The sequence below is a fragment of the Erythrolamprus reginae genome, chromosome 2, assembly GCF_031021105.1.
Source record: "Erythrolamprus reginae isolate rEryReg1 chromosome 2, rEryReg1.hap1, whole genome shotgun sequence".
NCBI lineage: Eukaryota > Metazoa > Chordata > Lepidosauria > Squamata > Dipsadidae > Erythrolamprus > Erythrolamprus reginae.
This window is the reverse complement of record NC_091951.1, coordinates 46,999,354-47,025,557: the sequence shown is the minus strand read 5'-3', so window position 1 is coordinate 47,025,557 and position 26,204 is coordinate 46,999,354. Positions and strand designations below refer to the sequence as shown.

The 26,204-nt window shown below is 42.1% G+C and overlaps 1 pseudogene; it reads right to left on the bottom strand.

Annotated features, from left to right (window-relative positions):
• LOC139160360 (zinc finger protein 721-like) overlaps positions 1-26,204 on the bottom strand; it is a 56,934-nt pseudogene that overhangs the window by 20,535 nt on the left and 10,195 nt on the right.

The following is a 26,204-nucleotide window of genomic DNA, read 5'->3' as shown; positions in this document are numbered from 1 at the left end:
GCACATCGGCCGAAATAGTTGAAATCTGCACGATGGAGTTTGCCATTCCCTCCAACTAAGAAATTACTTTGTCGCTAAAATGTTAAAATATAAATATAAAAACAAATTGAATAGTATATATTTACGCAGAATGCCACAGATCTATTTCCTACTTAAGAGCCGTAGAAAAACAGAACTTTTCCTTCTCCCTCTGAGGAGGGGATATCTTTTTAGAGATCTTTTCATAAGAACTGACTAATACATAAAAAACCCTGCTGTTCTGTTCGGGTCGTATGTGACCCAAAGCCATGTTTGAGACCCTGTAAAAAATTTTCCTTGCATATCTGGAATTTGAAATTTTATGATTTTGTATGATTTTAGGGGTATTTTGGGGGTGGGGGGGGTGGGTTAGTTTTGGCTGGGCAAAAAAAGTCTCACTTGTAATGTTCGGGTCGTATACGACTGGGACCAAAAAAGGTTTATTTTAGGTACTTAAATTTGGTCTTTTTGGAAACTTTTTTCACTGGGATACTAATTTCAACCTTTCCGAACACAATGAAAGTGAAATTGAGAGGACAAACTAATGCTTATTTGTTTATTTCATTCGTAAAAGCCTGCTCCTATCATTTTTGTTCATTTTTATTTAGTTCAGGATGACACTTGAAACTTTTTTTACCTTTTTGTGTTGGATCACTATTTTGAATATCCATGATCATTACAAAAATAGAAATAAACTGAAAAAGGTTATGCTTATTGGGGGTTTTTGCTCAGAAATAAGGCCTCCCCCCCTCCCCACGACTGTGTGCACTTTAAATTTTTTTTAGCCTGCCAGTTCCAACTTTTTTGAAAACCTTTTTCACTGGGATACTAATTTGAACTTTTCTGAACATAATGATATGAAAATTGAACTGAAAAAACAGATGCTTATTTGTTTATTTTGCTCATAAAAGACCCCCCCCTCCGCTGTGTGCAATTATTTCAATATATATATATATTTCATGCTGCAAAATCAAAATATTATTAAAACATTTTGCATTGAAATACTAGGTTGAACATTTCTGAACATAATGATATGAAAATTGAACTGAAAAAATTGATGCTTCTTTATTTTGCTCAGAGGTAGGGCCTCCCACCCACACGGCTGTGTGCAATCTGTTTCACTTGACTTTTTTTTTTAGGCTCCAAATCCAAAATATTTTTAATACCGTAGGCATTGATTTACTAAATTGGACATTGCTGATCATCAGAAAAATATTCCCCACGGTTTCAAATTGGTGCTTATATTTTTATTTCACTCAGAAAGCCCAAACCATATTTTTGCTGTGTGCAATCATTGCCGCTTTATTTTATTTTTTTTAGCTTGCCAGTTCCAACGTTTTTGAAATTTATTTTCACTGGGAAACTAGATTGAACATTTCTGAACATAATGATATGAAAATTGAACTGGAAAACGGATGCTTATTTGCTTATTTTGCCCAGAAAAGCCCCCCCCCCCCCCCCCCCATGATTTGGAGCACTTTTCTCAGTTTATTTTTTTTTAGGCTACAAATCTCAAAAGAAAATCCCCCCTTTGGTATTGATATAATAAACTAAACATTCCTGATGATAATAAAAATAGAAATGAACTGGAAAAAAAGATGCTTATTTGTTTATTTTGCTCAGAAAAGGGCCAACACCCCTCGGCCTTGCTGTGTGCCATTATTTTCAGTTTTTATATAGATTTGGTTGAAAATATTTGGAATATCCTTTTGAAAAGCAAGTACATGATGGCCAGACAACTAATTTTATGAAAAAAATCCATTTTATTAAAAACAAGTATGTAATTTTGAAATGAACAGCATAATTTGTATATAAACTGAAAAAATTGAGCACAGCCTGGTGGGGGCCTTTTCTGAGCAAAATAAACAAATAAGCATCATTTCTTTCAGTTCAATTTTCATTTCATTATGTTCAGAAATGTTCATTTTAGTACATCAATGCCACAGTTATTGAAAATATTCAGAATTAGGGGCCTAGAAAAATTTATGTGGCATGCTTGAAAAAATGGGGGGTGGGGTGGCCCTTTTAAGAGAAAAATAAACAAATAATCATCAATTTTTTCAGTTCAATTTTCTTTTCATTATGTTCAGAAATGTTCAAACTAGTAATCCAACACCAAATATACCAAAATGTTTGCAGTTTTCAAGCTGAACTATCTATAAATTGAAAAATATTTGCAAAAATGCTAGGGGCAGGCTTTACAAGCAAAATTAAAATACAGTGATCCCTCGATTTTCGCGGTCTCGATTTTCGCGAAACGCTATACCACAGTTTTTCAAAAAATAATAATTAAAAAATACTCTGCGGTTTTTTTTCTATACCACGGTTTTTCCCACCCGATGACGTCATACGTCATCACCAAGAATCACTTCTCTGTCTCTTTCTCTTTCTTTCCTGTCATTCTCTCTCTTTCTCTATCTCTCCCCCTCTTGCTCTCTCTCTTTTTCTCACTTTCCCTCTCTTGTTTTCTTTCTCTTCGCCCGCGGGCGGGCGGGTGAACGGCGGGAGGGTGGATGAGTGGCGGGCAAACGGCGGGCGGGCGGGTGCCTACGGGGAACGGTGGCTGCCAGCGCTGCTGCAGGAGGACCCGTGTCCGAAGAAAGCCGGTGAGAGGGGTAGTTTTTGGCTGTCCATAGCCAAAAATGGTGTTTTTACTTCCGCGCCGCTATATCGCGGAAAATCGATTATCGTGGGAGGTCTTGGAACGTAACCCCTGCGATAATCGAGGGATCACTGTATAAGCATTAATTTTTTCATCTCAATTTTACTCTCATTCACTACAAAATGGCTTTCTGAACTCTCTGACTGGAGACTAGGAAACCCTTACCAAGAGAGGCCACATTCTTATAATTCTCCAGCATGACTTCCCAATGCAGAGCTTTTTGGTGAGGATCCAGCTGAGACCACTCCTCCTCTGAGAAATAAACAGCCACCTCCTTAAAGAGCAGAAGACCCTCCTGAAAGGGAAGAAAAAGTACAAAACAGAATGAGGAGGGACTGCAGGATATTTCCTATGTATTACGAAAGCAAACATACACACTAAGATAAGTGGCTATCTTGAATGATTCTGTAGGGTTTTCAGTGCCATTTAGGTTAAATAAGCACAGCTTCTTTCTGGATCAACTGAACTTCCAAACACCCAGCCAGCCAGGCAGCCAACCATCATCAAAACACTCTTCCTTCTGGATCTATTAATCCATTCACAATCAAAAGGCCCTCAGTATCTTGAGAAAATCAATGGGCAGGTGGGCTTTGGAAAAACCCCTGATATGTGAAGCAGGGCCGCCGATAGGGCGGTACTACTGGGAGTGGTGTGACGGGCCCGACCATGAGGGGGGCCCGGTCGGCCGGCCTCCTGGCACCTGCAGTAATTTGTGCCCAGTGAGCTGCTCCTCGCACATGCGCAGTACCGACCCTCTCTTGCCTGCCGCCTGCCTCACCAACAAAAAAGGCGCGCCCTCTGGCCCTTGCGAGGCAGGACTCGAAGCCCCGATGGAGCCTTTGGCAGCGCGTCCTCCCGGTCCCAGAATAAAGCGTGCGACGAAGGTAAGAGCCCCTTCGGGGTGGCGGCGATGCGGCATTGGGGAACGAGGCTTGCGCGGCCGGGCGCTCGCCTCATCCGGGCCCGGGCCGGCACATAAATATTGACCGTCGGAGGCCGCTCACTCACCATATGCTGGGGCCATCAGGATGGTCGTTAGTGTGAAACGGGACCAACAGCAGGGGAAGGTGACCGAAAGCGGAAACCGCACGAGACCTGCTGCGATCTCTCTTTAACCTCCACCTCAGAAAACACCAAATGGTGTCAGGAGAGACGGCACAGCAGTTTTCCCCTGACCAGTTTGAGAAGTGGGAGAGGGGCGGTTCCGAAATGTGAAAAATATTTTTTAAAAAAAAAAAAATACTTTCTCACGACTTGACACTAAAAAAAATAAACCCGCATGCCTTCCCTCACAGCGCTGCCCAAAAGGTGAGTCCTCCGCTTTTAACGTCACGTTCCCAGAGGACAGCGAGGGAGTCGAATTACCATAGGCGGGGGCTATGCCTCGGAGCTGCTCAGACAGCCACACCTCTATCCCCCCTCCCCTTAAATCGCCCCCTGGCCGATGCAACCAATGGTAAATGGAGAAAAGCCAGGTGATCCTGTGGCGGAGTGCTTAAGCAAAAACAAAGCGCGGTGGGGGTGGGGTGGAGTGTGTGTGATGCCCTGATAGGAGTTGACGAAACCATCTCAAGTAAAAAAAAAAGAAAGAGCGATTCCTGGAAAAAGATAATTACTTTGAGATATCAGCGATGGGGGTGATTGCAGATAAATGGGTTAAACAGGTTAAGGTTCAAATGTAAAACATTAAAAGAAAAGATCATTATCAATGCATGTCCTGTAAGGGTAAATTCAACCCGTTTTTTTCCCCTGGGGTGAAAAAACCAAACAGCGATAAGATAGACTGTGACTGAATTACTGATGAATACATGGCCTCGAAATAGTGTGTCATCAGTAATTCTTATTCCCAGAATTCAACCCCTAATTTACTTTAATTAAAAATAGCAATGCTAAAAATTCAGTAAACTATCCCCATTATTGATACTTTACCAAAAGTCAAACTAGACTTAACTCCCCCAGCATGCTGCTTCTCCTACTAGGAAATAGTTGAAATAAATCACTTAGAATCTAAAAATTATCTTACATATTCTTCCTCAAAAACCAAAACAATTCAACTTCATTTTAGCATCTTTGCTATTGCAGAATCAGAGCAAGTCATCTTTTTATCAGAAAATAATTGCAAAGGATAAGTGAGTCATGTGTGAATCCAGCAGCCATATACATTTGTTTAATAAAGATCTTGGTGGCGAATGATGGAAATTATGTTTATTCTACAACAGGATTCTGCATAAATAAACATTCAAATGATATGAAAAAAGTCATTGAAAAGCAAAAGAGAATGTTTTCCAGCTTCATTTTTGCAATTACCTATATGAGTAACTATTATCACTGTTCCTTTATAATTGCAGCCAAAATGAGCTGCACATTCCTAATTCTATTTGTACCAAAAAATTTAAAAAGTAAGGCGTGCTTTTACTCTCTATCACTAACTGAAGTCTTCCTTTCTAAGATTAGATTGAAGAAATATCCTTGTTATAATTTGGAAGAGCATATTTTAAAACCCATCAGCAGTGTCTTAACATTTCATTTCTAGTTTCTATGTTTTTCTTAAAAGCTCTGCAGAAAAATGCAAAAGACTATAAGCTATAATTTAGTACAATACAGTATATTGCAATCATAATAAGCTAAAATGAGAGCTTTCTTCAAGAGCTATTTCTTTAAAAAAGCATAAAACCTGTTTGAAGAAACAAAGGTCATGTAGTCCAGTGTTTCCCAACCTTCGCCACTTGAAGATATTTGGACTTCAACTCCCAGAATTCCCCAGCCAGCAATGCTGGCTGGGGAATTCTGGGAGTTGAAGTCCAGATATCTTCAAATGGCCAAGGTTGGGAAACACTGATCTAGTCCATGTTTCTGCTAGCTAATACCCTATGTGTTGAACTGTAATTCCATTGCTTCATTGTTGTAATAGTGGTTTTAAGGTATCAAACTAGATAGCAAAGCAAAACACTATGAGCAGGGTGACCTTGGAACAGTCATTTTTTCAGTCCTGGGAAGGAAGCAATAACAAACAACTTATGAAAAACCTTGCCAAAACCCCCTGCAAGTACTTGTCCAGGAAGTGTCCAAGAATCAGACACAATTACATGGAGAAAAAATAATTCAATACACTTATGGTGTTAACAATAGCATTTAAATGTGCAGGTGACTGTATATCCCTGTTGAATAAATCCAGGCTGGAAGAGTTCTTAAGTTATATGGAGGATAAAACTACTTTTGCATTATCTTCCAAGATTATTTGGGATCAGTTTGAGTCTGTGAATCTTGAGGAAATCTATGTACTGTGTTCTATGTGCAGAGTTCTATGTGCTCTAAGTTCTGCAACAGGGCAGGGTTTAATTTTTTTTGTGGAAGGTAAATTTAATACGTAATTGGTATGTCACAAAATAAAGTACTACTAGTTTTAAAATGGCGGCCCCCCCCCCCCCCCCGCCATTTAGGCTGTATGGGGCCCCAAAATTCCTGATGGTGACCCTGATGTGAAGGCAGGGAGGAGTGGCTACTAGAGCCAAGGAGGCACTTGTGCACCCCCTCCTCAAGAGGCCCTCCCTGGACCCCGATGTACTTAACAACTACCGTACAGGCTCCAACCTTCCCTTCATGGGGAAGGTTGTTGAGAAGATGGTGTTGCTCCAGCTCCAGTGGTCCTTTGAAGAAGCCGATTATCTAGGCCCTCTACAGTCAGGATTCAGGCCTGGCTACAGCATGGAAACTGCTTTGGTCGCGCTGATGGATGGTCTCTGGCGGGCCCGGGAAAGGGGTTTAGCCTCTGGCTTGGTGTTCCTTGACCTCTCAGTGGCTTTCGATACCATCGACCATGGTATCCTTCTGCGATGGCTGGAGGGGTTGGGAGTGGCGGGCACTCTTCTGCAGTGGTTCTGCTCCTACCTCTCTGGCCGATCACAGTCGGTGTTAGTGGGGGGTTAGAGGTGGACCTCGAGGTTTCTCCCTTGTGGGGTGCCTCAGGGGTCAGTCCTCTCCTCCCTACTATTTAATATCTACATGAAACTGCTGGGTGAGATCATCCAAGGGCATGGGGTGAGATGCCATCAGTATGCTGATGACATCCAATTGTACATCTCCACCCCATGTCCAGTCGGCAAAGCAGTAGAAGTGATGTGCCAGTGCCTGGAGGCTGTTAGGGTCTGGATGGGTGTCAACAGGCTCAAACTCAACCCTGACAAGACAGAGTGGCTGTGGGTTTTGCCTCCCAAGGACAATTCCATCTGTAGGTCCATTACCCTGGGGCAGGTGAATTATTGACCCCCTCAGAGAGGGTCCGCAACTTGGGCATCCTCCTCAATCCACAGCTAACATTAGAACATCACCTTTCAGCTGTGGAAAGGATGGCATTTGCCCAGGTTCGCCTGGTGCACCAGGTGTAGCCCTATTTGGACAGGGACTCTCTGCTCACAGTCACTCATGCCCTCATCACCTCGCGGTTCGATTACTGCAACGCTCTCTACATGAGGCTACCTCTGAAGAGTGTTCGGAAACTTCAGAGCATGCAGAATGTGGCCGCACAAGCAATCATGGGCCTTCCTAGATATGCCCATGTCTCGTCAATACTCCGCGGCTTGCACTGGCTGCTGATTAGTTTCTGGACACAATTCAAAGTGTTGGTAATGACCTATAAAGACCTACATGGCATCGGACCAGAATACCTATGGGACCATATTCTGGCGCACGAATCCCAGTGGTCAATTAGGTCCCACAGAGTTGGCCTTTTCCAGGTCCCGTTAACTAAACAATGTCATCTGGTAGGTCCTAGGGAAAGAGCCTTCTCTGTGGCAGCCCTGGCCCTCTGGAATCATCTCCCCCTGGAGATTCAAATTGCCCCCACCCTCCTCGCCCATTTATGTCACCAGGCATGTGGGGACTAATCCACCCCCTTTTGACTTGTAGCATTTGAGTGTGGTGTGATTGTGTAGCATTGATTGTTTTTAGTAATGCAGTGTTCCCTCGATTTTCGCGGGGGATGCATTCTGAGACTGCCAGCAAAAGTCGAATTTCCGCGAAGTAGAGATGCTTCCTTTCTTTCTCCCCCCTCCCTCCTCCATTCCTGGCAGAACGCGCAGGGGCAACGCGGCAGCAATCTGGGGGCTTTGCTGTGCTCTTGGGTGCAGATGGTGGTGGCAGAGGCTAGAGAGGAGGCCATACAGATCACGTACCTGCTACTGCCGCCGCCACCGATTTTGCCACTGCTGGGCCCCTCAGCTGTTTGGTGGCCCACATATCTTCTGTTGGCCGCAGTGGCGGCAGGAGACACAATCTTGGCAGCGGCGGCCGACACGTGGGCCGCCAAACAGCTGAGAGGCCCGGGGATTGCAAAATCGGCGGCAGTAAGGCTTGGCTTTAAGCCTTATGAGGGCAGTTGAGGGGGGAATCCCACCAGTCACCAGCCAGAAAAGCCCTAAATTTAAAGGGCATCAATCCTCCCCATTCACGCCAAACCGACATTTCTTGCGGCTACCTTCTCAAGAGAAATGGCATCGGCAGCAGAGAGGCACTCCTTTTGCAAACCCCGGGGCGGGTGCCACTCCATCTGACCTCCGGATGAGGCGGCAGCTGGGTCCCGGGCTGAAGAGAGGAAGAAAAGGGTGGCCGAAAGAAGACGGGTCTGGTGAGGGGCCCGAGCCTTGGCCCCTGCTGCCCAAATTGTGCCTCCTGCCGCCGCTGCGGCCGACAGAAGACACGTGGACCACCAAACAGCTGAGGGGCCCTGAAGCAGCAAAATCGGCAGCAGCAAAATTGGCGGCAGTGCGTGGCAGTAAGTCTCTTCAAGTGGAGTATACCAATGCTCCAAGAATTAAAGGGGAAGGCTGAGGCAGAAGCGGAGCTTTTATTTAAATACGGCTTTTTACAATACATTTTAAAAATAAAAAAATACCATGGGTTTTCAAAATTATTATTTTTATTTATTTATTTATTGAAAAACCGTGGTATAGGCTTTCCGCAAAAGTCAGACACGCGTAAATCGAGGGACCACAGTAATGGGTTTTAACTTGTTTTTTTAATATTAGATTTGTATTTATTGTATTTTTATTGCTGTTGTGAGCTACCCCAAATCCTTATAGAGGGGTGGCATACAAATCTAATAAATTATTATTATTATTAACCCATCAGAAATGTTTCTGTAGATGAAGGGATTCTTTGTAGTGTTTTATGAAATGACTTATGTTGTCCAGAGAAGGAGCAATCCTGCTCATGCCCAATACTTTGATGGAAGTGCTGGGAGAGCTAAACCATCTGTGTGATGTGCCATCAACATCCAGAGACTCTGTCCCTGCTCAGATTGCAAGGAAGCTTCTGGTATTGTCAGCCATTGGCTGGCATGTAAATAAGGAAATGGAGAATGTTTTCTGAGGAAAACATTTCTTAGCCTTTTGCAAAGCTGGATTGTACTGCTGCTCGGAATATAAGCCCTACCCCCAAGATAAGCCAGAATTCAGAGTGTCCTCAGGGAGGGTGGGGCAGTGGGCATGGCCTTCATTGGAGTAGGTGAGTATGTGTGTGGGGCCAGATGGTGCCTGGAAGGAACTGCGGCCTGTGTTTGGGTGTGGGGAGGCCATGGTTCCCATCATGTGTTTTTGCTGGTGCAGAGTGTGTGGTGGAACTGGTGGATCTGGATGGACGGTGGGGGCTGAGAATGCAGGGGGTGGCACCAACGCTACCCCACCACGTTCCTTGCCACATAGCAGCAGCACTGGCAGAGGGGCAGCTGGGGTGGGGGAAGCTGAAGACAAAATGGTAGAAAACACTACTTGTAGTTCTCAACTAACAACAGTTTTTAGTTTTTAGTGATCAAAGTTGTACAACCGCGAAAAAATGACATGCCCATTTTTCACACTTATGACTGTACTACCTGTGCTATCTACATCCTCTGATTTCCTGTTGGAAATGGAAAAGATAAATCTAGTAAATGAATATTCTTCTCTTACCTGAGTTAGAGGTTCAATCCTGGTTTCTGCTCCCCCAAAACAAAGAGAGAACTTTCTTCTATTCTTCCCTGGGAGGGAGACAGAATTTCAAAAAGCATAATCAGTAAAATGGGAGGAGGGATGCTGTAGAAAAAAGGACACAGAAAAGATGAGAAATTTAGGAATTCTCAAAGGAGTGGAAGGACCTTATATTACCTCCTGAGGTGTCCTGATTTGGATCTCCCTGACAGATCTCCCTGAAAATCTGTTCTTGGAGGAGATTTGACGGATGCCTCTTTCTCTCAGAATCTCTGATTTCCATTGCGAAGGACTTGAAATAGGAGAAAAGAATTAATGGATGTCACAAATCATAAAGTGGTTTCTTTTCCTGTTAATACCATTGCAAATCACTCAGTGTTGATCAGTTAGGCTGGGAAGTAAGAAAGAAATCGCTGTGCGAAATCTTTCTTCTACAATGCATACAAGAACTTTACAAAAATTAGTCACCACATACTGTAGTATGAATGCCAGGAAAGTCTGGTAAGAAGACATCAGCATTTGAATACATTGATCCAAAGCAAAGATTTTGTGTGTATAATATAATGCCAGAACAAGGAGAAGACATGATATTGAAGAGTTTAAAATTTGTATTAATTTTAGAATTTAAAATAATCTTTTATAAAATGATGTATCTTTCTACTAAACACTGATAAATTACCAATAATATATAAAGAAATTTCAAATACAAGTTTGAAATTTAAATGTAAAAAAATGAACTTTTTATCAATTTTGATGGACTTTGCCAAAGCAAAGACATACAAGGGTAAGATTTATATTTTACTGCAGGAGATTTTCAAATTGTGTATGAAAATCAAACCAAAATCTTTTCTTTTAGGTTTAATACCCAAAGAGATTGAAAAACAATATGTTATATATGTCAAGAGCAGCAAAAATGCTCTATGCATAAAAGTTGAAGGATACTTTAATTGCCGCAATGTAGAAGTTGTTAGAAAAACTGATCGGAACTAGCAGCGATGGCAAAATCAAGTGCTTTAGTTAAAGAAAAGACCACGCTCAACTTTCTTTCTACTTTGGAACCATTGCTCGGTTTTATTCTTAATAAGGAAAAAAATCTTGACTGAGTTTTGCTCATTACGTAAGTTTGTTGTTAAGGAGTTTGCTAGTATATATTAAATATGTAAAAGTAAAACATTGAGTCAGTAATGTTACCATTTTATGTGACTGCAAAAAAAAATCAATTATATTCTTTCTTTCCCCTCCCTTTCATCTATACTTCTTTCCTTTCACTTCCTCCCTCCCCCCATTTCCTACTTTTATCATTTTTCTGTTTTATGTTTCGATAATCAGGCCTGTGAATCTGACTTCAATACCAGGAAAGCTCCTTCAACAAGTCATAAAGCAGCATGTGTGCCAGCACTTGGATAGGAATGCAGTAATTAACCAGAGCCAACATGGATTTGTAACAAACAAGTCATGCCAGTCTAATCTAATTTCTTTCTATGATAGAATTACCAAATGGGTTGATCAGGGAAATACAGTAGATGTGGTATATCTTGACTTCAGTAAGGCTTAGTGATCTCACTCAAAGAGTGGTAATAAATGGTTTCACATCCAATTGGAAGAATGTTTCAAGTGGAGTGCCACAAGCATTTGTCCTAGGCCCAGTGCTATTTACCATATTTGTAAATGATCTAAATGAAGGGAAATTGAAGGGAAACTTATCAAATTTGCTGATGACACAAATCTAGGCAGTGTTGCTAATACTGAACAAGATAGAGATAGGATTCAAAAAGATCTAGACAAGCTTGAACAATGGGCTGAAACTAACAGAATGGTATTTAAGAGAGAGAAATGCAAGATCCTACATCTGGGCAAAAATAATAAAAACAACACATATAGAATGGGAGGAATAGTTCTGAGCAACAGCACAGGTGAGAAGGACCTGAGTGTATTGATAGATCACAGATTAAACATGAGTCAACAGTGTGAAGCAGCTGCAAAAAAGGCAAACACCATCCTGGGATGTATCAAGAGGAGCATAGAATCTCACTCACGTGGAGTAATTATTCCTCTCTACAGTACTTTGGTACGACCACACTTGGAATACTGTGTTCAATTCTGGGAGGCCCAATTTAAAAAGGACATTGATAAACTAGGGCAAGTTCAAAGGAGAGTTACGAGGATAGTGAGTGGTCTGGAAACCATGTCCTATGAGGAACGGTTAACGGTTAAAGGATCTAGGGATGTTTAGTCTGCAAAAGAGAAGACTCAGAGGAGACTTGATAGCTGTCTACAAATATCTGAAGGGCTGTCACAGAGCAGAGGGATCAGCATTGTTCTCATTAGCACATGGAAGGACTAGAAACAATAGAATAAAACTGCAAGGGAGTAGATTTAGATTAGATATCGGAAAAAACTTTCTATCAGTAAGGGTGATAAGCCGGTGGAACAGTTTGCCACAGGAGGTGGTGAGCTCGCCTTCACTGGAGGTCGTCAAACAGAGACTGGAAAGTCATCTTTCTGAGATGGTTTAATGAATCCTGCATTGAGCAGGGGGTTGGACCCAATGACCCTGGAGGTCCCTTCCAACTCTATGATTCTATGATTCTAATCTTAATAAAATTATGAAAAGGATACACGAATATAAATATATTGTTTATTATATTCAATTTTTTCAGGAGTCCCAAGAGGAAGTCCTCTCACCTGCAACTCACCTGCTCCTCCTTCTCCTTCTCCTCCTGGCTCAGGAGGAAGCCTTCCACCAGGGCCACCGCTTGGGAGCTGGTCTCTGCTCCACACTCCCGCACCCAGCTCGCCAAAGCCCACTGCAACAACATAGGCAAGAAGGCTTCTAGAGTTGTAAACCTAATCCTACGTAGCTTCTGCTCTGGCAATATCACACTACTTAGCAGAGTTTACAAAACTTTTGCCAGACCCATCCTCGAATAAAGCTCATCTGTTTGGAACCCATATCGCATCTCAGACATTAACACCCTTGAAAAAGTCCAAAGATACTTCACCAAAAGAGCCCTTCACTCCCCCACTCGAAACAGAATACCCTACGAAACTAGACGTACAATCCTGGGCCTAGAAACCTTAGAACTAAGATGCCTTAAACAAGATCTAAGTATTGCCCACAAGATCATATGCTGCAATGTCCTGCCTGTTGGCGACTACTTCAGCTTCAACCACAACAACACAAGAGCACACAACAGATTTAAACTTAATATTAACCGCTCCAAACTGGACTGTAAAAAATATGACTTCAGTAACCGAGTTGTCGAAGCGTAGAACTCATTACCGGACTCCATAGTGTCATCCCCAAACTCCCAACACTTTACCCTTAGATTTATCTATGGTTGACCTATCCAGATTCCTAAGAGGTCAGTAAGGGGCGAGTACAAGTGCACTAGAGTGCCTTCCGTCCCCTGTCCTATTGCTCTCCTATATCCCCTATACCTTTCTCCTATTCCTATATCTCTTCTTCTATTCTTTCATTGATATGTTCTATTACTATATGTTTTCATCTTCTGCCCAGTTCTTGCTGAGATCTTCCCGTGGATTCCACTGAGCACCGGAAGGGCCTTTTCCAGTTTAAATTAATGCGAGGAAAATTGTGCATCTCCAAATGCTTTTTTCATTTATTGGAAGAAATATCTATCTGGTTTGTTTCCAATAAATAAATGGAGGCTGGAGGCTGTTTGGAAAGACTGTTGAAACAGAACAGAGGTGGGATTCACCAGGTTCTCAGCAGTTCTGGGTTGGGGTTTGAGGGGGGGTGTCTCCCACTCCTAAAACTGAACAAACTGAACCTGGATGAGTCACATGTCTCGTACCCTTTCTGGGAGTGACAACCCTCCGCCTCCCTTTCTACGGGAAGGACATCCACCCACCCACACATAATCACCTCCACAGAGACACACCTACTTCCCCCACTTCTGGATCTTCAAGATAAAGGGTTAAAAAGGGAGAGAGTGTCCAGCATCCTAGAAACGCAAAAACTCAATGATGTCATTTCCTTCTCAACTTGTAAGAGCCTCTCAAAGCTGAAGCCTCCCCCCCCCCCCCCCCGGTGGATTTCCTGTGCAAGGAAGAGTCTCATGCAAAGAGCGGAGCAATGGTGCGTTAACTTTTTTTTTTAAAGAAAAGGTTTTTCCCCCCCCCAGAATCTCCATATATCCATACATATACCATGAATCATAGAAAGATGTGAAGTTATACGTTTCTATCCAATAAATCAGGCCAATAGCCAGTGATCGGCTACCAAAATTTTTACTACCACACTGTGGGTGTGGCTTATGCATTTTGTTTCAACATCTTTCAGTGCAAATTGGGTGGTCTGGGGTGGAGCTCCAAATTTTGCTACCGGAGCCCATCACTGCCAATAATCTAATTTTGCACCTATTATACTTCTGTTTACCAGTTTTTCTTCAATGTTTCATAGCATTCCCCTCCATTTCCCTCCCTTCCCTAAAGTGACCAGATTTTAACATTGGTAAAGAGGGACACCATTGACTGGGGTGGGGATTAAAAATTTGGTCTATATGGAGAGAAAAAAATTCTCTTTTTCTCTCTCTTCCTCCCTTTCTATTTTTCTCTCTCTCCCTCTCTTTCTTTCTCTTCCTTCCTCTTTCTCTTCATTACTCTTTTTCTCTCCCTTCTTCCCTATTTCTTTCTCCCTCCTCCCCTCCCTCTCTTTCTTCCTCCCTCCCTTTCTATTTCATTCTCTCTTTCTCTTCCTCCCTCCTTTTCTATTTCATTCTCTCTTCCTTTCTCTTCCACCCTCCCTTTCTCTTTATTTCTCTTTCTCTCCCTTCCCCTTTCTCTCTTTCCCTTCCTTCCACTTTCTCCCTCCCTATTTCTTTCTTTCTCTTCCCCTCCTTTCCTCCCTCTCACTATTTCTCTCCTTTCTCTCTTCCTCCCTTTCACTCTCTCTCCTTCCCTCCCTCTCTCTCTTTCCTTCCCTTTCTATTTCTCTCTTTCTCTCTCCTCCCTTCCTCCCTATTTGGCATGTCCCAACCATAATTACAGGGTAATTAGTCCAGAAAGACACACACCACAAGATAGAAGGAAAATCCAGAAGTCTATCAACAGAAAAACAGAAACAGCTCCCTTTTTAAAGGTCAAAGGGATTTTCTGGTACACACAAGGCCCAGGTTAAATGCAATCCAATTTCTTACCCAATAACTGGGAAATTGAGTCCAATTCTAAAGTCCAGAAAATCCACATACAATCTTGAACAGCAAAAACCACGATCTTGGTGAAACTATGAATCAGCTAAACTGCCATGAGGCTAAACCAGCAGGCTGCTCATTTATCTGCAGCACTAATTACAGCAGCCCCACCCAACCACAGGTGGCCTTACTTATCTCCTGTAATAATCCTTCAGTTGATCTCTCCTCTTTTCCCGGAGGATGTAAAACTATTCAACACCAGGACAACACATCTACTCTCCAAAAAGACCTCGACTTTGTCTCAGATTGGTCTAACATCTGGCAACTTCAAATATCAACCAACAAATGCTCTACCTTCCACATCGGCAAAAATAATCCAAACCTCATATATAAACTGAATAAACAAAATCTCACAGCCAACCCACACTCAGTAAAAGACCTTGGAATACTAATATCAAATGACCTAAGTGCTAAAGCCCACTGCAACAATATCGCCAAAAAGGCTTCTAGAATTGTTAACCTGATCCTATGCAGCTTCTGCTCTGGCAATCTCACACTACTCACCAGAGCCTACAAAACTTTTGCCAGACCCATCCTTGAATAGAGTTCATCTGTCTGGAACCCATACCACATCTCGGACATCAACACCCTAGAAAATGTCCAAAGATACTTCACCAGAAGAGTCCTTCACTCCTCCACTCTAAACAGAATACCCTACGAAAGCAGATTATCAATCCTAGGTCTAGAAAGCTTAGAACTACGATGCCTAAAACACGATCTTAGTATTGCCCACAAAATCATATGCTGCAACGTCCTGCGTGTCAATGACTACTTCAGCTTCAACCGCAACAACACAAGAGCACGCAACAAATTCAAACTTAATATTAATCACTATCCACGATTGACCTCTCCAGGTTCCTAAGAGGTCAGTAAGGGGCATACATAAGTGCACTAGCCTGCCTTTCGTCCCCTGTCCAATTGTTTCTCCTTATCTCATATATCATATATCTTTTCTTCCTTCATATATCTTCTCCTCTATTTTTATATCTTCTCTTTATATATAATACTTCATGTCTATTCTCTTCAATATGTATTGTGTATAGGACAAAATAAATAAATAAAATAAATAAAAATATGCATCACTCTATGCATGCGTGGATGTGTCATAAGTTCTTGTTCAGAATCCAGGGATGATAAGGATGATTGATCTGCTCCTGGGCTGTCTGCCAAACTCCCCTCTTCCAAGTCACCCCCAACAAGGGGACACAATCTGAAGTTAGTTGGGGGAAAGATCAAAAGCAACATCAGAAAATATTATTTTACTGAAAGAGTAGTAGATCCTTGGAACAAACTTCCAGTAGACATGGTTGGTAAATCCACAGTAACTGAATTTAAACATGCCTTGGATAAACATATATCCATCCTAAGATAAAATACAGGAAATAGTATAAGGGCAGACTAGATGGACCATGAGGTCTTTTTCTGCCATCAGTCTTCTATGTTTCTATGTATTTTCTGAGCTGGTAAAATGATGTCTTCCATCAAGAAAATTCATTAGATTTGGCATTTTGGATCATTGAAATTTCTCTTTACTCACAAGGGGAGACTTGCTTTTTAAAAATGTACAATATAGCATGAAACCTCAGTTCAGATAAAATGAAATGCCAGTCAACTGACCCTGGTTTAGGATGCTGGTTTATTACCTTCGTAAGACAAACTGAACTGCAGGGGATCAAAACCTAGTTAATGTCATCCAGCACACAATGAGAATGTAGACATCCTATCTTGCCTCTTCTTTGCAAACATATTTCTTATTTATTTATTTAGTCCAATACACAATAATACACAATGAAGGTAATAGAGGACACCTTCAAGGAAATAGAATTAGAGAAAGAATAGAAGAGAGAGTATAGGATGAAATAATCAATGAGAGAATAGAAGAAAGATATAGGGATAGAAGAGATTTTATTTATTTATTTATTAGATTTGGATTCCGCCCCAAAAATACACACAAACATACCATCCAAAAATACACACAAACATACCATGCATAAATTGTATAGGCCTAGGGGGAAAGGAATATCTCAATTCCCCCATGCCTCACGACAGAGGTGGGTTTTAAGGAGCTTACGAAAGGTGAGGAGGGTGGGGGCAGTTCTAATCTCTGGGGAAAGCTGGTTCCAGAGGGTCAGGGCCTCCAGAGAAGGCTTTTCCCCTGGGTCCAGCCAAACAATATTGTTTAGTCCAGTGTTTCCCAACCTTTTTTGAGCCGCGGCACATTATTCATATTTTCAAAATCCTGGGGAACATTGAACCGGGGAGGGGGGGGGGCGCTAAAGAAAAGTTTGGACAAAAAAATCTCTCTCTTCCTCCCTTTCGCTCTATTTCTCCCTCTTTCTCTCTCTTCCTTCCCTTCTTTCTCTCCATCTCTTTCTTTCTTCCTCTCTTTTTTGCTCTCTTTCTCTCCCTCCTTCCCTTCCTCTATGTCTTTCTCTTTCCCTTGCTCTCTCTCTCTATTTCTCTTGTCTCTCTTGCTATGTCTCTCTCTCTGCCTCTCTTGCTGTCTCTCTCTCTCTGCCTCTTGCTATGTCTCTTTATCTCTCTTTCTCTTTCTCTTTCTTTCTCTGTCTCTCTTGCTATGTCTCTTTCTCTCTCTCTCTCTCTGCCTCTCTTGCTATGTCTCTCTTTCTTTCTCTCTCTCTCGGCTGACTGCGAGCGTTTGCTCTGACGGCGGCAGCTGGACGTGCTGCTGGACGCCGTATATGCCAGCCCCGCAGCACCAGCATGTACGGCGTCCAGCAGCACGTCCAACTGCCACCGTCGGTGCCTCCACCCTGGAGCTCCCTCTCGCCGCTGCCATCTCCCCGTGACTGCCTGGGGCCACGGCAGCCGGTACCCTCCCGCTCCCACCGCCAGTGCCCTCTCGCCGGGCCCCAAAGGACACTTGCTGCCAACGCCAGGGAAGCTCCAGTTGGGCGGGGCGCTGCCGGTGCCTCCAACCTGCTGCTGTTTCTGGTGCTCTCCTGCTGGGCCCGAAAGAAGGAAGGCGGGAAAAAGGAGGCGCGAAGAATGAAGCGCTCCTTTTTCCCGCCTTCCTTCTTTGGGGCCCAGCAGGAGAGCACCGGAAACAGCGGTATCGGGCAGGAGCCGGGCTACAGCTGCGAGTGGGAGCTCCAGGTTGGAGGCACCGGCAGCGCCCCGCCCAGCTGGAGCTTCCCTAGGAGCTTCGCGGCACACCTGACCGTGTCTTGTGGGAGACCGGTTGGGAAACACTGGTTTAGTCGACGGGACCTGGAGAAGGCCAACTCTGTGAGACCTAACTGGTCACTGGGATTCGTGCGGCAGAAGGTGGTCCCGGAGATATTCTGGCCCGAAGCCATGAAGGGCTTTATAGGTCATAAACAACACTTTGAATCATGACCGGAAACTGATCGGCAACCAATGCAGACTGCAGAGTGTTGGTGTAACATGGGCATACCTTAGGAAGACCATGATTGCTCTTGCAGCCGCATTATGCACAATCTGAAGTTTCCGAACACTTTTCAAAGGTAGCCCCGTGTAGAGGTCTACTAATTCCCCCTCATCCTCTGACTCACTCAATAACATAACTGGGGGTACTACAGTCTCTGGTGGTTCTCCAGTCTCTAACTCCCCTTCACTTTCACTCTCTGTATCAGATGGCAAGAACAGTGGCCTGAGATGCCAGTATTCCTTTATTTATTTATTTATTTATTGGACTTGTATGCCACCCCTATCCATGGTCTTGGGGCGCCTCACAACATATACTACTGACCCACTCAGAGAGGGTTCGCAACTTGGGCGTCCTCCTCGATCCACAGTTGACATTGGAACATCATCTTTCGGCTGTGGCGAGAGCGTTTGCCCAGGTTCACCTGGTGCACCAGTTGCGGCCCTATTTGGACAGGAAGTCATTGCTCACAGTCACTCATGCCCTCATCACCTCGAGGTTCGATTACTGCAACGCTCTCTACATGGGGCTACCTTTGAAAAGTGTTCAGAAACTTCAGATAGTGCAGAATGCGGCCGCGAGAGCCATTGTGGAGCTCCCTAGATTCGCCCACGTTTCTGCAACACTTCGTGGCCTGCACGGTCACAATTCAAAGTGTTGGTAATGACCTTTAAATCCCTACATGGCATAGGGCAAGAATACATCCGGAACCGCCTTCTACCGCATGAATCCCAGCGACCGATAAGGTCCTACAGAGTTGGCCTTCTCCGGGTCCCGTCGACCAAACAATGTCATTTGGCGGGCCCCAGGGGAAGAGCCTTCTCTGTGGTGGCCCCGGCCCTCTGGAATCAACTCCCCCCAGAGATTAGAATGGCCCCCACCCTCCTTGTCTTTCGCAAATTACTCAAGACCCACCTTTATCGCCAGGCATGGGCGAGTTAAGATATTCTTTCCCCCTAGGCCATTACAAGTTATGCATGGTATGTTTGTGTGTATGTTTGGTTTTTATTATAAGGGTTTTTAGTTGTTTTATTCATTGGATTGTACATGCTGTTTTTTATCGTTGTTAGCCGCCCCGAGTCTGCGGAGAGGGATGGCATACAAATCCAATAAATAATAATAATAATAATAATAATAATAATAATAATAATAATAATATAGCAAAACACAACAGTACAGTTGTGTTGATCCTCAAAATCGTCTCTTGATCCTCAAAATCCCTGACCAGCTGAACCAGACATGGCCCACTCACAACAATCCAGTTCTATAGTATGGCTGAAATTTCGTGCCCATTTTATCATTGTGTCTTTCACTTATTCATGCTCTAAATCAATATCCAGTAAATAATTATACAGATTTTCAATTGATCTTTCATCTCTTACTGGGAGTATCTCATCTAATTCTGTCATTTCTAAATTAATACCCCCTGTTTTAACATCCTTATTGTATCGTGACTGGTTTCTCCCATACCAATCCATCTTTATCCCTTGTTCCTCCAGTTCTTAGATTGCAATTCCACCTTGTCTGTTAAAATATCCTTGTATTGTGGAACATTTCTCCAATATAAGTCTACTTGGGTGAAGTTTTGCTTTCGTTATAGATAACCAAAATGGTATTTTCAGATAATGTTTCTGTGATGGTTTCAGCACCCGACAGGGACAGTGATGAGGGGCCAGGGCCTACAGCACTTCCTGTCAGGAATGACACAGCATGTCCAAGGCTCATCCAATCAGCAGATGACACACGGGTTCAGGGCTCAGCAAATCAGAGGCAGAGATGGAACCTCTTTTAGATGTCAGAGTGGAAAGGTCAAGGAAGAGAGACACCTGATTGGCTGGAAGAGGTAATGCTGTTGGGTCATTGGGTCATGACCTCACACTATTTAAGGGTGCGGCATGCCCCTCCTTGTTGCAGGGAAACAACACCGTTTCTTGTATAGTTTGTATAGTATCTTGTTTTTCAATTTTGGATTTAAACAGTTACTTTCTTGGTTTTGCTAATGTTTTTGGCTCCTCCAGTTAATTTATTGAGGACTTCATCTAGGAACTCTGTCTACAACTAGTAACTCTTACACTGTTATGTTTGCTCTGGGATTTTAGCCAAAGGATAAATTGTTGGGTCTTTCCGTGTGAAGTGGACCAGTGGTCCCCACCTCACCATCTCAGATTTTGATGAAATTTGACACATAGTTTCTGTATGATATAGAATTATGCTGTGCAAAATTTTAGTTCAAAAAACTAAAATTTGGGAGTTCTAGGAGACCTCAAATAAAGGGTTGCAAAATGCTGAGTCGGCAAAAATGACATTTTGGGCCAACTTCTAGAAGCTGGCAGTAGTGGTATGTTGGAGATATTTGGAGAACCAGCAAACCTTGTAAGGCTTTATAAAGTGTCAAAAACCCCATGTACCTAGTCCTCTTACTTTTTCCATGGTTCAGGCTCAAATTTTGCAAAAAAATCCTGAAAAATGAATTTATAGCAATTTTCAGGCTGCTGTAGTTTCAAAACTACTTGGCCTTTCAGGCTGATTTTTGGCAGGTCTACTAAGTACACAACTGCAATGAGGACTTCCAATTTGTAGCACTTTCCTTCAAGTTGTTTAAAATATATAAGAGTTCAAAGTTGGTACTTAATGGGTTTTGGTGCCAAATTTTGGCTATTGTGTGGGACAGCTTCAATCCTCTAAAATTTTGCACAGCATAGTTTTATGTCATAAAGAAACTATATGCCAAATTTCATCAAAATCTGAGATGGTGAGGTGGGGATGATCTTTAAAATTGGTCCACTTGACACGGAATGATTCTGTTGGAACTTTTATATATATTAAATCCTGTTATAAATTAGACAATTTGTGTACATCTAATTATTGGGGCCAGCACAGGACAGAACAGTTTCTCTTTCAATCTTTCCCAACACCCTATACAATGTCTTGGGAAATAGGCATGTATTTTTTTTCTTCTATGCCATATAAATGCGTGCCATCCTATCTATAAACCATGTCACTCCAAAGTCAAAAGTCTTGTATTTCTTAACAAAATCCGTTTTCACATCCATGTCAATACTGCAGAATGATAATATAGCTCCCAATTTGGAAGTCCAAATCCACCTCTAAGTCTTGCATCTTATAACATTTTTATATGAATCCTCACTTTCTTCCCTTGCCAAAGAAACTTCAAAATCATTTTATTTACATAAATATTTTATACGATGCGTTTCCCATAGCGGGCCAGAAGAGGGCTCCTTGATTGGGAAGATTTTGGCAATGTTATAGTTTAGTAAATAGCATTGTATTTAAAGTACTGGCATTAGAAAAAATAATCCTCACAAGAATCTCATTTAAATCTGTTGCCGAAGAAGGAAATGAAGGAGCATAGTGATCAAATCAATATTTGTTGTTTGTTTCTGATATGATATACTGCTAGAAATCATATATTACGGATGAAGCTTTGTTATTGGCTTCTGCTCATATAGTAATATGAGCAGCTTTGTTATTGGCTTCTGCTCATATAGTAATATTAAATAGGTGCATTTCATAACAATCTCTGCATGAATGACCACCAATATTTAAGGTTACAATTCACTAAGCTAGAATAAGTTCCTAACAACTAATTTCTGACAGAAATCAGAATCAGCTGATCAGTGGTGGAAACAACTGATCAGTTGCAGGAAATGAGATATTTCATTCATTTAACAAGCCATTTGATTCAATTAATGAATTTAATTTTATAAATTTCTAAATTGAATCAGATTGTGGGCTTACCTAGGTTCGCCCACATTGCTCCAACACTCGGTGGCTTGCACTGGCTGCCGACCAGTTTCCGGTCACAATTCAAAGTGTTGGTAATACTTATAAAGCCCTACATGGCATCGGACCAGAATACCTCCGAGACCGTCTTCTGCCGCGCGAATCCCAGTGGCTGATAAGGTCCCACAGAGTTGGCATTCTCTGGGTCCCATCGACTAAACAATGTCGTCTGGTGGGCCCCAGGGGAAGAGCCTTCTCTGTGGCGGCCCCGGCCCTCTGGAATCAACTCCCCCCAGAGATTAGAACTGCCCCCACCTTCGTCTTTCGTAAATTGCTTAAGACCCACCTATACCGCCAGGCATGGAGGAATTGAAACATTTCCCCCAGGCTTATATAGTTTTATATAGATATGCTTGTGTTGTATGGTTTTATATAATGGGCTTTTAGATATTTTTTCTTCTTTTCAATATTAGATTTGTTTACTATATACTGTTTATTATTGTTGTGAGCCGCCCCGAGTCTTCGGAGAGGGGCAGCATACAAATCTAATAAATTATTATTATTATTATTATTATTATTATTATTATTATTATTATCATTATTATTTTTCATCTGACACATTTTTTGTGATACAAACCTAATGGACAGGCTCCATTAGGTTCGTACCTCGAGGAATACCTGTATTTCTATTTGTCCAGTTTCACCCATCCTGTTCATTTAATAAAGCATCCAGATCTACCCACAGTGTCTGTTGCATGTCAAGCTGCATACAAAGTCATGTGTAACGAGGACAGAACAGACCTTATCATTCTAGGAAATTTTTCATCTTTGAGAGTGATGTATGCATGATTCAGAACTTAGGATTTCACCGACACTCACTGAGTTATCCTGCTCACCACTTTTTAGCTAATTGCAACATGATTCTTAACAGAAGTTAGGCTGTATAAAGGTGAAGAGGATATCCGTCAGAGGCGACTCCTCTGTGTTCAGGGAGCTAGGTTAAACAAACCTAGGAGAGACATAAAACTACACAGCAGAACAGAAAAATAGGCAGGAAGAACAAGTTACAGAAAAGTTTTTAAACCTTGGTTGAAACCCGAGTAAGCTTTTCAATCTAACTGCAACTTTCAACTATTAAATTTCTTTGCTTATTATTTAGTTCAATTACTCTCATAATTTGCTTGTTACTCCTATCCTCTTTCTATCTTGTCTTCCCTCGCATCTCCTTTATTCAGCCATGCTACACATAATTCTTTTTTCTTTTCTAGATTATCATTCTCGCTTCTTACAGGTCGAATCCCTTCTGGCTTACCTCTATCACCCAAAAATATCTTTGAGAAGCAAGAAAGCACCTGGACCAACCTGAGCAACCATAATGGGATTCATCAAACCCTTTATCATGAAATAAACAGAACAAAATGTTCCAACCACAGGACCTGAAGTTCCTAAGGGTTTGAAGAGATGATATGGAGGTGACAAGACAGGGTGGGGTGGGGTGGAGAGAGATTTAGCTAGTGAAAGAATGCAGATGGAAAGAAAGAAGGGGTTGAAAAAGAACTGAGTTAGCCTCTCAGCTCTTTTCAGTCTCTTTATTGTCCAGCTTGACCCAGAACTAATATTGACAGCTGCAAACCAACATGAGCCTCTCACACCTTGAAATAAGCCCCCTCCAAATCCTTTCACAAATCTTGTTTTTATGAATATGTAAAGCAACTAGAGAGTTTAATACATGGCTAGAACAAAACCACACAACTGATATTGAATTAAGGTAAACATAGAGATTTCCCTCGGATGTATGCACTAGTCATTTCCAGCTCAAAGAATGGTGCTAATCTCCATTTCAAACCCAAAGAGCCATCTCTGTCCAAAGACGTCTCTGTGGTCAGGTGGCCGGCATGACTAAACGCCTAACGCTGTTACTTTCCCACCAAAGGTGGTCCCTGTTTTCCTCCTTGCATTTTTACATGTTTTCAGACTGCTAGGTGGACAGAAGCTGGACAAAGTAACAGAGTATTTAATTATCTTTACTTAACTTCTTAACTTTATTTCTCATTCAAATGTATCTTTGTTTTGGGCATTCTCCAGTCGATGAATTATGTTATGGTAAAAAAGACTATGGAGTGTGCTGGAGTACTTTCTCAACATTCCATGCATTTATATGGCTCCTTCCCTGTGGATACTTTGATGGGTTGTAAGATCACAGCTTATTGAGAAGCTCTTTCCACACTCCATGCATTTATATGGCTTCTCCCCAGTATGGATCCTTTGATGGGTTGTAAGATCACTGCTTGTTCTGAAGTCCTTTCCACACTCCATGCATTTACATGGCTTCTCCCTTGTGTGGATCCTTTGATGGCATATAAGTTGGTTGCTTCTTCTGAAGCTCTTTCCACACTCCATGCATTTATATGGCTTCTCCCCAGTATGGATCCTTTGATGGGTTGTAAGATCACAGCTTATTGAGAAGCTCTTTCCACACTCCATGCATTTATATGGCTTCTCCCCAGTATGGATCCTTTGATGGGATGTAAGATGACTGCTTATTGAGAAGCTCTTTCCACACTCCATGCATTTATATGGCTTTTCTCCTGTGTGGATCCTTTGATGGCATATAAGTTGGTTGCTTCTTCTGAAGCTCTTTCCACACTCCATGCATTTATATGGCTTCTCCCCAGTATGGATCCTTTGATGGGTTGTAAGAACATCACTTATTGAGAAGCTCTTTCCACACTCCATGCATTTATATGGCTTCTCCCCAGTATGGATCCTTTGATGGGATGTAAGATTACCGCTTATTGAGAAGCTCTTTCCACACTCCATGCATTTATATGGCTTTTCTCCTGTGTGGATCCTTTGATGGCATATAAGTTGGTTGCTTCTTCTGAAGCTCTTTCCACACTCCATGCATTTATATGGCTTCTCCCCAGTATGGATCCTTTGATGGGTTGTAAGATTACCGCTTATTGAGAAGCTCTTTCCACACTCCATGCATTTATATGGCTTCTCCCCAGTATGGATCCTTTGATGGGTTGTAAGATCACTGCTTGTTCTGAAGTCCTTTCCACACTCCATGCATTTATATGGCTTTTCTCCTGTGTGGATCCTTTGATGGCATATAAGTTGGTTGCTTCTTCTGAAGCTCTTTCCACACTCCATGCATTTATATGGCTTCTCCCCAGTATGGATCCTTTGATGGGTTGTAAGATTACCGCTTATTGAGAAGCTCTTTCCAGACTCCATGCATTTATATGGCTTCTCCCCAGTATGGATCCTTTGATGGGATGTAAGATCACCACTTGTTCTGAAATTCTTTCCACACTCCATGCATTTATATGGCTTTTCTCCTGTGTGGATCCTTTGATGGCACATAAGTGTGTTGCTTGTTCTGAAATTATTTCCACATTCAATGCATTTATATGGCTTTTCTCCTGTGTGGATCCTTTTATTAACAGTCTTCTTTCCATGTTGATTGCATTTATTTGATGTCTCATCAATGTGAAAACCTTTTTGTGACTCAAGGGACTCATTTTCTTCAGAAAGTGTGAATATGCAATTTTTCTCTTTGCCTTTGCATAGATTGGCTCTTTCTTTGGCTTGTGATGGACAGGGTCCATTGACATCTAATGTCTCTTTGACGTGTCTTGTGCCTTTCCCAATATATTTCTTCCTTCGTTTTCCTCCTTGATCAGTAAATTCCTGCATCTGAGCAACAATCGAAAACGAGCTTTCCTTTTTCAAGTTATTTGACAGATTTCTTTCCTGCCTTTGGGATTCTGTTTGAATTGCAAGTTTCTTCCTTACAACTCCTTGTCCAAACACTTTGATTGGTTCTCCAAAGATTTTATTGTAATTCTCATTATCACCTTCAAAAAGAAAGAAAAATGAAAATGAGAGAAAGGTTGGGGGAAAAGATCACTCTGTCAGAAGTCATTTTAATTGCATTTAGGTATTGTGCCAAATTCTATATATGCCCCATTTTTGCATCCTTATAGTGGCATGGTATAGAAATTATAATATCTCTATGTATGAGGTGTAAAATCTCGAAACAGACATTAAATCAAAAAGGTTGAATGATATGGAAGCACATCGGCCGAAATAGTTGAAATCTGCATGATGGAGTTTGCCATTCCCTCCAACTAAGAAATTACTTTGTCGCTAAAATGTTAAAATATAAATATAAAAACAAATTGAATAGT